The following is a 13,525-nucleotide window of genomic DNA, read 5'->3' as shown; positions in this document are numbered from 1 at the left end:
CCCACTGATAAGCATAACACATTAAAAAAATTAACGTTCCCCTATGCACTTTAGTTTCGGTGACTGTTGGCTCCCTTCACAAAATTTGTCAAACGGTCCCCTCATTTCCTTTAACTTGTCTGCTAATAGCTTAACGAGGGTCTCGGTTCTGGCAGTCTTGATGCCATAGGTAGCAAAAGAGGGCTCTCGCACAGTTTCCGCCTTCACCGTTAGATGACGTTCTACGTCACGCTCGCGGTATTACAGGACGACGTGCTACGTCCGCCGCCATGGTCGAGGGTGGCGCTGGTGAACACTCTCAAGGCTCGCTTCCAGTAAACCTAAATACCCATGAGAGCAGCAGATTGGACAGCCGTCGCCATAGCTCAGTTGGTAAGAGCACCGGACGCGATATTCGGAGGTCGTGGGATCGAATCCCACCGGCGGTATGGTTGTTTTTTCTGCTGCTTTATAAGCAATTTTCTTTCAGCGAATTGTTAATCTAAGTATTATTATCCCACTGATAAGCATAACGCATTAAAAAAATTAACGTTCCCCTATGCACTTTTGTTTCGGTGACTGTTGGCTCCCTTCACAAATTTGTCAAACGGGCCCCTCATTTCCTTTAACTTGTCTGCTAATAGCTTTACGATGGTCTCGGTTCTGGCAGCCTTAATGCCATAGGTACCATAAGAGGGCTCTCGCACAGTTTCGGCCCTCACCGTTAGATTACGTTCTACGTCACGCTCGCGGTATTACAGGACGTGCTACGTCCGCCGCTATGGTCGAGGGTGGCGCTCGTGAACACTTTCAAGGCTCGCTTGCACCCAGTAAACCTAAATACCCATGAGAGCAGCAGATTGGACAGCCGTCGCCGTAGCTCAGTTGGTAAGAGCACCGGACGCGATATTCGGAGGTCGTGGGTTCGGATCCCACCGGCGGCATGGTTGTTTTTCTGCTGCTTTATAAGCAATTTTCTTTAAGCGATTTGTTAATCTAAGTATTATTATCCAACTGATAAGCATAACACATTAAAAAATTAACGTTCCCCTATGCACTTTGGTTTCGGTGACTGTTGGCTCCCTTCATAAATTTGTCGAACGGGCCCCTCATTTCCTGTAACTTGTCTGCTAATAGCTTAACGAGGGCCTCGGTTCTGGCAGTCTTGGTGCCATAGGTAGCATAAGAGGGCACTCGCACAGTTTCCGCCCTCACCGTGAGATGACGTTCTACGTCACGCTCGCGGTATTACAGAACGTGCTACGTCCGCCGCTATGGTCGAGGGCGGCGCTGGTGAACACTCTCAAGTCTCGCTTACACCCAGTAAACGTAAATACCCATGAGAGCAGCAATTTGGACAGCCGTCGCCGTAGCTCAGTTGGTAAGAGCACCGGACGCGATATTCGGAGGTCGTGGGTTCGGATCCCACCGGCGGCATCATTGTTTTTTCTGCTGCTTTATAAGCAATTTTTAGGCGATTTTTTAATCTAAGTATTGTTATCCCACTGATAAGAATAACACATTAAAAAAAATTTAGCGTTCCCCTATGCACTTTCGTTTCGGTGACTGTTGGCTCCCTTCATAAATTTGTCAAACGGCCCCTCATTTCCATTAACTTGTCTGCTAATAGCTTAACGAGGGTCTCGGTTCTTGCAGTCTTGATGCCATAGGTAGCATAAGAGGGCTCTCGCACAGTTTTCGCCTTCGCCGTTAGATAACGTTCTACGCCACACTTGCGGTATTACAGGATGTGCTACGTCCACCGCTATGGACGAGTGTGGCGCTGGTGAACACTCTCAAGGTTCGCTTACAAGCAGAACATAAATACCCACGAAAGCAGCAGATTGGACAGCCGTCACCGTATCTCAGTTGGTAAGAGCTCCGGACGCGATATTCGGAGGTCATGGGTTCGGATCCCACCGGCGGCATGGTAGTTTTTTCTGCTGACTTATAAGTAATTTTCTTTAAGCGATTTGTTAATCTAAGTATTATTATCCCACTGATAAGCATAACACATTAAAAAAATTAACGTTCCCCTATGCACTTTAGTTTCGGTGACTGTTGGCTCCCTTCACAAAATTTGTCAAACGGTCCCCTCATTTCCTTTAACTTGTCTGCTAATAGCTTAACGAGGGTCTCGGTTCTGGCAGTCTTGATGCCATAGGTAGCAAAAGAGGGCTCTCGCACAGTTTCCGCCGTCACCGTTAGATGACGTTCTACACCACGCTCGCGGAATTACAGGACGTGCTAAGTCCGCCGCTATTGTCGAGGGTGGCGCTGGTAAACACTCTCAAGGCTCGCTTAAAGTAAACCTAAATACCCATGAGAGCAGCAGATTAGACAGCCGTCGCCATAGCTCAGTTGGTAAGAGCACCGGACGCGATATTCGGAGGTCGTGGGTTCGAATCCCACCGGCGGTATGGTTGTTTTTCTGCTGCTTTATAAGTAATTTTCTTTAAGCTATTTGTTAGTATAAGTATTATTATCCCACTGATAAGCATAACACATTAAAAAAAAAATTAACGTTCCCCTATGCACTTTTGTTTCGGTGACTGTTGGCTCCCTTCACAAATTTGTCAAACGGGCCCCTCATTTCCTTTAACTTGTCTGCTAATAGCTTTACGAGGGTCTCGGTTCTGGCAGCCTTAATGCCATAGGTACCATAAGAGGGCTCTCGCAAAGTTTCGGCCCTCACCGTTAGATTACGTTCTACGTCACGCTCGCGGTATTACAGGACGTGCTACGTCCGCCGCTATGGTCGAGGGTGGCGCGCGTGAATACTTTCAAGGCTCGCTTACACCCAGTAAACCTGAATACCCATGAGAGCAGCAGATTGGACAGCCGTCGCCGTAGCTCAGTTGGTAAGAGCACCGGACGCGATATTCGAAGGTCGTGGGTTCGGATCCCACCGGCGGCATGGTTGTTTTTCTGCTGCTTTATAGGCAATTTTCTTTAAGCGATTTGTTAATCTAAGTATTATTATCCCACTGATAAGCATAACACATTAGAAAAATTAACGTTCCCCTATGCACTTTGGTTTCGGTGACTGTTGGCTCCCTTCATAAATTTGTCAAACGGGCCCCTCCTTTCCTTTAACTTGTCTGCTATTAGCTTAACGAGGGTCTCGGTTCTGGCAGTCTTGATGCTATAGGTAGCATAAGAGGGCTCTCGCACAGTTTCCGCCCTCACCGTTAGATGACGTTGTACGTCACGCTCGCGGTATTACAGGACGTGCTGCGTCCGCCGCTATGGTCGAGGGTGGCGCTCGTGAAAACTTTCAAGGCTCGCTTACACCCAGTAAACCTAAATACCCATGAGAGCAGCAGATTGGACAGCCGTCGCCGTAGCTCAGCTGGTAAGAGCACCGGACGCGATATTCGGAGGTCGTGGGTTCAGATCCCACCGGCGGCATGGTTGTTTTTTCTGCTGCTTTATAAGTAATTTTCTTTAAGCGATTTCTTAATCTAAGTATTATTATCCCACTGATAAGCATAACACATTAAAAAAATTAACGTTCCCCTATGCACTTTGGTTTCGGTGACTGTTGGCTTCATTCATAAATTTGTCAAATGGTCCCCTCATTTCCTTTAACTTGTCTGCTAATAGCTTAACGAGGGTCTCGGTTCTGGCAGTCTTGATGCCATAGGTAGCATAAGAGGGCTCTCGCACAGTTTCGGCCCTCACCGTTAGATGACGTTCTACGTCACACTCGCGGTATTACAGGACGTGCTACGTCCGCCGCTATGGTCGAGGGTGGCGCTGGTGAACACTCTCAAGTCTCGCTTACACCCAGTAAACGTAAATACCCATGAGAGCAGCAGATTGGACAGCCGTCGCCGTAGCTCAGTTGGTAAGAGCACCGGACGCGATATTCGGAGGTCGTGGGTTCGGATCCCACCGGCGGCATGATTGTTTTTTTCTGCTGCTTTATAAGCAATTTTTTTAGGCGATTTTTTAATCTAAGTATTGTTATCCCACTGATAAGAATAACACATTAAAAAAAATTTAGCGTTCCCCTATGCACTTTGGTTTCGGTGACTGTTGGCTCCTTTCATAAATTTGTCAAACGGGCCCCTCATTTCCTTTAACTTGTCTGCTAATAGCTTAACGAGGGTCTCGGATCTGGGAGTTTTGATGCCATAGGTAGCATCAGAGGGCTCTCGCACAGTTTCCGCCCTCACAGTTAGATGACGTTCTACGTCACGATCGCGGTATTACAGGACGTGCTACATCCGCCGCTATGGTCGAGGGCGGCGCTGGAGAACACTCTCAAGGCTCGCTTACACCCAGTAAACCTAAATACCCAGGAGAGCAGCTGATTGGACAGCCGTCACCGTAGCTCAGTTGGTAAGAGCACCGGACGCGATATTCGGAGGTCGTGGGTTCGGATCCCACCGGCGGCGTGGTTGTTTTTCTGCTGCTTTATAAGTATTTTCTTTAAGCGATTTGTTAATCTAAGTATTATTATCCCACTGATAAGCATAACACATTAAAAAAATTAACGTTCCCCTATGCACTTTAGTTTCGGTGACTGTTGGCTCCCTTCATAAATTTGTCAAACGGTCCCCTCATTTCCTTTAACTTGTCTGCTAATAGCTTAACGAGGGTCTCGGTTCTGGCAGTCTTGATGCCATAGGTAACAAAAGAGGGCTCTCGCACAGTTTCCGCCTTAACCGTTAGATGACGTTCTACGGCACGCTCGCGGTATTACAGGACGACGTGCTACGCCCGCCGCCATGGTCGAGGGTGGCGCTGGTGAACACTCTACAGGCTCGCTTCCAGTAAACCTAAATACCCATGAGAGCAGCAGATTGGACAGCCGTCGCCATAGCTCAGTTGGTAAGAGCACCGGACGCGATATTCGGAGGTCGTGGGTTCGAATCCCACCGGCGGTATGGTTGTTTTTTCTGCTGCTTTATAAGTAATTTTCTTTAAGCTATTTGTTAATATAAGTATTATTATCCCACTGATAAGCATAACACATTAAAAGAAAAATTAACGTTCCCCTATGCGCTTTGGTTTCGGTGACTGTTGGCTCCATTCATAAATTTCTCAAACGGTCCCCTCATTTCCTTTAACTTGTCTGCTAATAGCTTTACGAGGGTCTCGGTTCTGGCAGCCTTGCTGCCATAGGTACCATAAGAGGGCTCTCGCACAGTTTCGGCCCTCACCGTTAGATTACGTTCTACGTAACGCTCGCGGTATTACAGGACGTGCTACGTCCGCCGCTATGGTCGAGGGTGGCGCTCGTGAACACTTTCAAGGCTCGCTTACACCCAGTAAACCTAAATACCCATGAGAGCAGCAGATTGGACAGCCGTCGCCGTAGCTCAGTTGGTAAGAGCACCGAACGCGATATTCGGAGGTCGTGGGTTCGGATCCCACCAGCGGCATGGTTGTTTTTTCTGCTGCCTTATAAGTAATTTTCTTTAGCAATTTGTTAATCTAAGTATTATTATCCCACTGATAAGCATAACACATTAAAGAAAAATTAACGTTCCCCTATGCACTTTTGTTTCGGTGACTGTTGGCTCCCTTCACAAATTTGTCAAACGGGCCCCTCATTTCCTTTAACTTGTCTGCTAATAGCTTTACGAGGGTCTCGGTTCTGGCAGTCTTGATGCCATAGGTAGCATAAGTGGGTTCTCGCACAGTTTCCGCTTTCACCGTTAGATGACGTTCTACACCACGCTCGAGGAATTACAGGACGTGCTAAGTCCGCCGCTATTGTCGTGGGTGGCGCTGGTAAACACTCTCAAGGCTCGCTTACACCCAGTAAACCTAAATACCCACGAGAGCAGCAGATTGGACAGCAGTCGCCGTAGCTCTGTTGGTAAGAGCACCGGACGCGATATTCGGAGGTCGTGGGTTCGGATCCCACCGGCGGCGTGGTTGTTTTTTCTGCTGCTTTATAAGTATTTTCTTTAAGCGATTTGTTAATCTAAGTATTATTATCCCACTGATAAGCATAACACATTAAAAAAAAATTAACGTTCCCCTATGCACTTTTGTTTCGGTGACTGTTGGCTCCCTTCACAAATTTGTCAAACGGGCCCCTCATTTCCTTTAACTTGTCTGCTAATAGCTTTACGAGGGTCTCGGTTCTGGCAGCCTTGCTGCCATAGGTACCATAAGAGGGCTCTCGCACAGTTTCGGCCCTCACCGTTAGATTACGTTCTACGTAACGCTCGCGGTATTACAGGACCTGCTACGTCCGCCGCTATGGTCGAGGGTGGCGCTCGTGAACACTTTCAAGGCTCGCTTACACCCAGTAAACCTAAATACCCATGAGAGCAGCAATTTGGACAGCCGTCGCCGTAGCTCAGTTGGTAAGAGCACCGAACGCGATATTCGGAGGTCGTGGGTTCGGATCCCACCAGCGGCATGGTTGTTTTTTCTGCTGCCTTATAAGTAATTTTCTTTAGCAATTTGTTAATCTAAGTATTATTATCCCACTGATAAGCATAACACAATAAAGAAAAATTAACGTTCCCCTATGCACTTTTGTTTCGGTGACTGTTGGCTCCCTTCACAAATTTGTCAAACGGGCCCCTCATTTTCTTTAACTTGTCTGCTAATAGCTTTACGAGGGTCTCGGTTCTGGCAGTTTTTATGCCATAGGTAGCATCAGAGGGCTCTCGCAAGTTTCTGCCCTCACAGTTAGATGACGTTCTACGTCACGCTCGCGGTATTACAGGACGTGCTACATCCGCCGCTATGGTCGAGGGCGGCGCTGGAGAACACTCTCAAGGCTCGCTTACACCCAGTAAACCTAAATACCCAGGAGAGCAGCAGATTGGACAGCCGTCGCCGTAGCTCAGTTGGTAAGAGCTCCGGACGCGATATTCGGAGGTCGTGGGTTCGGATCCCACCGGCGGCATGGTAGTTTTTTCTGCTGATATATAAGTAATTTTCTTTAAGCGATTTGTTAATCTAAGTATTATTATCCCACTGATAAGCATAACACATTAAAAAAATTAACGTTCCCATATGCACTTTATTTTCGGTGACTGTTGGCTCCCTTCATAAATTTGTCAAACGGGCCCCTCATTTCCTTTAACTTGTCTTCTAATAGCTTTACGAGGGTCTCGGTTCTGGCAGCCTTGATGCCATAGGTACCATCAGAGGGCTCTCGCACAGTTTCGGCCCTCACCGTTAGATTACGTTCTACGTCACGCTCGCGGTATTACAGGACGTGCTACGTCCGCCGCCATGGTCGAGGGTGGCGCTGGTGAACACTCTCAAGGCTCGCTTCCAGTAAACCTAAATACCCATGAGAGCAGCAGATTGGACAGCCGTCGCCATAGCTCAGTTGGTAAGAGCACCGGACGCGATATTCGGAGGTCGTGGGTTCGAATCCCACCGGCGGTATGGTTGTTTTTTCTGCTGCTTTATAAGTAATTTTCTTTAAGCTATTTGTTAATATAAGTATTATTATCCCACTGATAAGCATAACACATTAAAAGAAAAATTAACGTTTCCTATGCGCTATGGTTTCGGTGACTGTTGGCTCCATTCATAAATTTCTCAAACGGTCCCCTCATTTCCTTTAACTTGTCTGCTAATAGCTTAACGAGGGTCTCGGTTCTGGCAGTCTTGATGCCATAGGTAGCATAAGTGGGTTCTCGCACAGTTTCCGCTTTCACCGTTAGATGACGTTCTACACCACGCTCGAGGAATTACAGGACGTGCTAAGTCCGCCGCTATTGTCGTGGGTGGCGCTGGTAAACACTCTCAAGGCTCGCTTACACCCAGTAAACCTAAATACCCACGAGAGCAGCAGATTGGACAGCCGTCGCCGTAGCTCTGTTGGTAAGAGCACCGGACGCGATATTCGGAGGTCGTGGGTTCGGATCCCACTGGCGGCAGTGTTGTTTTTTCTGCTGCTTTATAAGTATTTTCTTTAAGCGATGTGTTAATCTAAGTATTATTATCCCACTGATAAGCATAACACATTAAAAAAAAATTAACGTTCCCCTATGCACTTTTGTTTCGGTGACTGTTGGCTCCCTTCACAAATTTGTCAAACGGGCCCCTCATTTCCTTTAACTTGTCTGCTAATAGCTTTACGAGGGTCTCGGTTCTGGCAGCCTTGCTGTCATAGGTACCATAAGAGGGCTCTCGCACAGTTTCGGCCCTCACCGTTAGATTACGTTCTACGTAACGCTCGCGGTATTACAGGACGTGCTACGTCCGCCGCTATGGTCGAGGGTGGCGCTCGTGAACACTTTCAAGGCTCGCTTACACCCAGTAAACCTAAATACCCATGAGAGCAGCAGATTGGACAGCCGTCGCCGTAGCTCAGTTGGTAAGAGCACCGAACGCGATATTCGGAGGTCGTGGGTTCGGATCCCACCAGCGGCATGGTTGTTTTTTCTGCTGCCTTATAAGTAATTTTCTTTAGCAATTTGTAAATCTAAGTAATATTATCCCACTGATAAGCATAACACATTAAAGAAAAATTAACGTTCCCCTATGCACTTTTGTTTCGGTGACTGTTGGCTCCCTTCACAAATTTGTCAAACGGGCCCCTCCTTTCCTTTAACTTGTCTGCTATTAGCTTAACGAGGGTCTCGGTTCTGGCAGTCTTGATGCCATAGGTAGCAACAGAGGGCTCTCGCACAGTTTCGGCCCTCACCGTTAGATGACGTTTTACGTCACGCTCGTGGTATTACAGGACGTGCTACGTCCGCCGCTATTGTCGAGGGTGGCGCTGGTAAACACTCTCAAGGCTCGCTTACACCCAGTAAACCTAAATACCCACGAGAGCAGCAGATTGGACAGCCTTCGCCGTAGCTCTGTTGGTAATAGCACCGGACGCGATATTCGGAGGTCGTGGGTTCGGATCCCACCGGCGGCGTGGTTGTTTTTTCTGCTGCTTTATAAGTATTTTCTTTAAGCGATTTGTTAATCTAAGTATTATTATCCCACTGATAAGCATAACACATTAAAAAAAAATTAACGTTCCCCTATGCACTTTTGTTTCGGTGACTGTTGGCTCCCTTCACAAATTTGTCAAACGGGCCCCTCATTTCCTTTAACTTGTCTGCTAATAGCTTTACGAGGGTCTCGGTTCTGGCAGCCTTGCTGCCATAGGTACCATAAGAGGGCTCTCGCACAGTTTCGGCCCTCACCGTTAGATTACGTTCTACGTAACGCTCGCGGTATTACAGGACGTGCTACGTCCGCCGCTATGGTCGAGGGTGGCGCTCGTGAACACTTTCAAGGCTCGCATACACCCAGTAAACCTAAATACCCATGAGAGCAGCAGATTGGACAGCCGTCGCCGTAGCTCAGTTGGTAAGAGCACCGAACGCGATATTCGGAGGTCGTGGGTTCGGATCCCACCAGCAGCATGGTTGTTTTTTCTGCTGCCTTATAAGTAATTTTCTTTAGCAATTTGTTAATCTAAGTATTATTATCCCACTGATAAGCATAACACATTAAAGAAAAATTAACGTTCCCCTATGCACTTTTGTTTCGGTGACTGTTGGCTCCCTTCACAAATTTGTCAAACGGGCCCCTCATTTCCTTTAACTTGTCTGCTAATAGCTTTACGAGGGTCTCGGTTCTGGCAGTTTTGATGCCATAGGTAGCATCAGAGGGCTCTCGCACAGTTTCCGCCCTCACAGTGAGATGACGTTCTACGTCACGCTCGCGGTATTACAGGACGTGCTACATCCGCCGCTATGGTCGAGGGCGGCGCTGGAGAACACTCTCAAGGCTCGCTTACACCCAGTAAACCTAAATACCCAGGAGAGCAGCAGATTGGACAGCCGTCGCCGTAGCTCAGTTGGTAAGAGCACCGGACGCGATATTCGGAGGTCGTGGGTTCGAATCCCACCGGCGGTATGGTTGTTTTTTCTGCTGCTTTATAAGTAATTTTCTTTAGGCTATTTGTTAATATAAGTATTATTATCCCACTGATAAGCATAACACATTAAAAGAAAAATTAACGTTCCCCTATGCGCTTTGGTTTCGGTGACTGTTGGCTCCATTCATAAATTTCTCAAACGGTCCCCTCATTTCCTTTAACTTGTCTGCTAATAGCTTAACGAGGGTCTTGGTTCTGGCAGTCTTGATGCCATAGGTATCATAAGTGGGTTCTCGCACAGTTTCCGCTTTCACCGTTAGATGACGTTCTACACCACGCTCGCGGAATTACAGGACGTGCTAAGTCCGCCGCTATTGTCGAGGGTGGCGCTGGTAAACACTCTCAAGGCTCGCTTACACCCAGTAAACCTAAATACCCACGAGAGCAGCAGATTGGACAGCCGTCGCCGTAGCTCTGTTGGTAAGAGCACCGGACGCGATATTCGGAGGTCGTGGGCTCGGATCCCACCGGCGGCGTGGTTGTTTTTTCTGCTGCTTTATAAGTATTTTCTTTAAGCGATTTGTTAATCTAAGTAATATTATCCCACTGATAAGCATAACACATTAAAAAAAATTAACGTTCCCCTATGCACTTTTGTTTCGGTGACTGTTGGCTCCCTTCACAAATTTGTCAAACGGGCCCCTCATTTCCTTTAACTTGTCTGCTAATAGCTTTACGAGGGTCTCCGTTCTGGCAGCCTTAATGCCATAGGTACCATAAGAGGGCTCTCGCACAGTTTCGGCCCTCACCGTTAGATTACGTTCTACGTCACGCTCGCGGTATTACAGGACGTGCTACGTCCGCCGCTATGGTCGAGGGTGGCGCTCGTGAACACTTTCAAGGCTCGCTTACACCCAGTAAACCTAAATACCCTTGAGAGCAGCAGATTGGACAGCCGTCGCCGTAGCTCAGTTGGTAAGAGCACCGGACGCGATATTCGGAGGTCGTGGGTTCGGATCCCACCGGCGGCATGGTTGTTTTTCTGCTGCTTTATAAGCAATTTTCTTTAAGCGATTTGTTAATCTAAGTATTATTATCCCACTGATAAGCATAACACATTAAAAAAATAATGTTCCCCTATGGACTTTGGTTTCGGTGACTGTTGGCTCCCTTCATAAATTTGTCAAACGGGCCCCTCCTTTCCTTTAACTTGTCTGCTATTAGCTTAACTAGGGTCTCGGTTCTGGCAGTCTTCATGCCATAGGTAGCATAAGAGGGCTCTCGCACAGTTTCCGCCCTCACCGTTAGATGACGTTGTACGTCACGCTCGCGGTATTACAGGACGTGCTGCGTCCGCCGCTATGGTCGAGGGTGGCGCTCGTGAACACTTTCAAGGCTCGCTTACACCCAGTAAACCTAAATACCCACGAGAGCAGCAGATTGGACAGCCGTCGCCGTAGCTCAGCTGGTAAGAGCACCGGACGCGATATTCGGAGGTCGTGGGTTCAGATCCCACCGGCGGCATGGTTGTTTTTTCTGCTGCTTTATAAGTAATTTTCTTTAAGCGATTTCTTAATCTAAGTATTATTATCCCACTGATAAGCATAACACATTAAAAAAATTAACGTTCCCCTATGCACTTTGGTTTCGGTGACTGTTGGCTTCATTCATAAATTTGTCAAATGGTCCCCTCATTTCCTTTAACTTGTCTGCTAATAGCTTAACGAGGGTCTCGGTTCTGGCAGTCTTGATGCCATAGGTAGCATAAGAGGGCTCTCGCACAGTTTCGGCCCTCACCGTTAGATGACGTTCTAAGTCACACTCGCGGTATTACAGGACGTGCTACGTCCGCCGCTATGGTCGAGGGTGGCGCTCGTGAACACTCTCAAGGCTCGCTTACACCCCGTAAACCTCAATACCCACGAGAGCAGCAGATTGGACAGCCGTCGCCGTAGCTCAGTTGGTAAGAGCACCGGACGCGATATTCGGAGGTCGTGGGTTCGGATCCCACCGGCGGTATGGTTGTTTTTCTGCTGCTTTATAAGCAATTTTCTTTACGCGATTTGTTAATCTAAGTATTATTATCCCACTGATAAGCATAACACATTAAAAAAATTAACGTTCCCCTATGCACTTTGGTTTCGGTGACTGTTGGCTCCCTTCATAAATTTGTCGAACGGGCCCCTCATTTCCTGTAACTTGTCTGCTAATAGCTTAACGAGGGCTTCGGTTCTGGCAGTCTTGGTGCCATAGGTAGCATAAGAGGGCACTCGCACAGTTTCCGCCCTCACCGTCAGATGACGTTCTACGTCACGCTCGCGGTATTACAGAACGTGCTACGTCCGCCGCTATGGTCGAGGGCGGCGTTGGTGAACACTCTCAAGTCTCGCTTACACCCAGTAAACGTAAATACCCATGAGAGCAGCAGATTGGACAGCCGTCGCCGTAGCTCAGTTGGTAAGAGCACCGGTCGCGATATTCGGAGGTCGTGGGTTCGGATCCCACCGGCGGCATGATTGTTTTTTCTGCTGCTTTATAAGCAATTTTTTTAGGCGATTTTTTAATCTAAGTATTGTTATCCGACTGATAAGAATAACACATTAAAAAAAATTTAGCGTTCCCCTATGCACTTTGGTTTCGGTGACTGTTGGCTCCTTTCATTAATTTGTCAAACGGGCCCCTCATTTCCTTTAACTTGTCTGCTAATAGCTTAACGAGGGTCTCGGTTCTGGCAGTTTTGATGCCATAGGTAGCATCAGAGGGCTCTCGCACAGTTTCCGCCCTCACAGTTTGATGACGTTCTACGTCACGATCGCGGTATTACAGGACGACGTGCTACGTCCGCCGCCATGGTCGAGGGTGGCGCTGGTGAACACTCTACAGGCTCGCTTCCAGTAAACCTAAATACCCATGAGAGCAGCAGATTGGACAGCCGTCGCCATAGCTCAGTTGGTGAGAGCGCCGGGCGCGATATTCGGAGGTCGTGGGTTCGAATCCCACTGGCGGTATGGTTGTTTTTTCTGTTGCTTTATAAGTAATTTTCCTTAAGCTATTTGTTAATATAAGTATTATTATCCCACTGATAAGCATAACACATTAAAAGAAAAATTAACGTTCCCCTATGCGCCTTGGTTTCGGTGACTGTTGGCTCCATTCATAAGTTTCTCAAACGGTCCATTCATTTCCTTTAACTTGTCTGCTAATAGCTTAACGAGGGTATCGGTTCTGGCAGTCTTGATGCCATAGGTAGCAAAAGAGGGCTCTCGCACAGTTTCCGCCTTCACCGTTAGATGACGTTCTACGTCACGCTCGCGGTATTACAGGACGACGCGCTACGTCCGCCGCCATGGTCGAGGGTGGCGCTGGTGTACACTCTCAAGGCTCGCTTCCAGTAAACCTAAATACCCATGAGAGCAGCAGATTGGACAGCCGTCGCCATAGCTCAGTTGGTAAGAGCACCGGACGCGATATTCGGAGGTCGTGGCATCGAATCCTACCGGCGGTATGGTTGTTTTTTCTGCTGCTTTATAAGCAATTTTCTTTCAGCGATTTGTTAATCTAAGTATTATTATCCCACTGATAAGCATAACACATTAAAAAAATTAACGTTCCCCTATGCACTTTGGTTTCCGTGACTGTTGGCACCTTTCATAAATTTGTCAAACGGGCCCATCATTTCCTTTAACTTGTCTGCTAATAGCTTAACGAGGGTCTCGGTTCTGGCAGTTTTGA

At 47.7% G+C, this 13,525-nt stretch overlaps 1 protein-coding gene and 1 non-coding gene across 2 annotated transcripts in view; one reads left to right on the top strand and one right to left on the bottom strand.

The window, feature by feature from the left end:
- The window catches only part of LOC144129565 (uncharacterized), a 649,728-nt gene that overhangs the window by 197,953 nt on the left and 438,250 nt on the right, over window positions 1–13,525 (bottom strand). The gene's annotated exons all lie outside the window — the stretch shown is intronic.
- TRNAS-CGA (transfer RNA serine (anticodon CGA)) lies at window positions 9,758–9,831 on the top strand. The gene has a single exon. It is a non-coding gene; the product is annotated as a tRNA-Ser (tRNA).

This window comes from Amblyomma americanum, chromosome 4 (assembly GCF_052857255.1).
Source record: "Amblyomma americanum isolate KBUSLIRL-KWMA chromosome 4, ASM5285725v1, whole genome shotgun sequence".
Lineage (NCBI taxonomy): Eukaryota > Metazoa > Arthropoda > Arachnida > Ixodida > Ixodidae > Amblyomma > Amblyomma americanum.
Note: the sequence above shows the minus strand (reverse complement) of the source record. Positions and strands in the feature narration are given on the sequence as shown.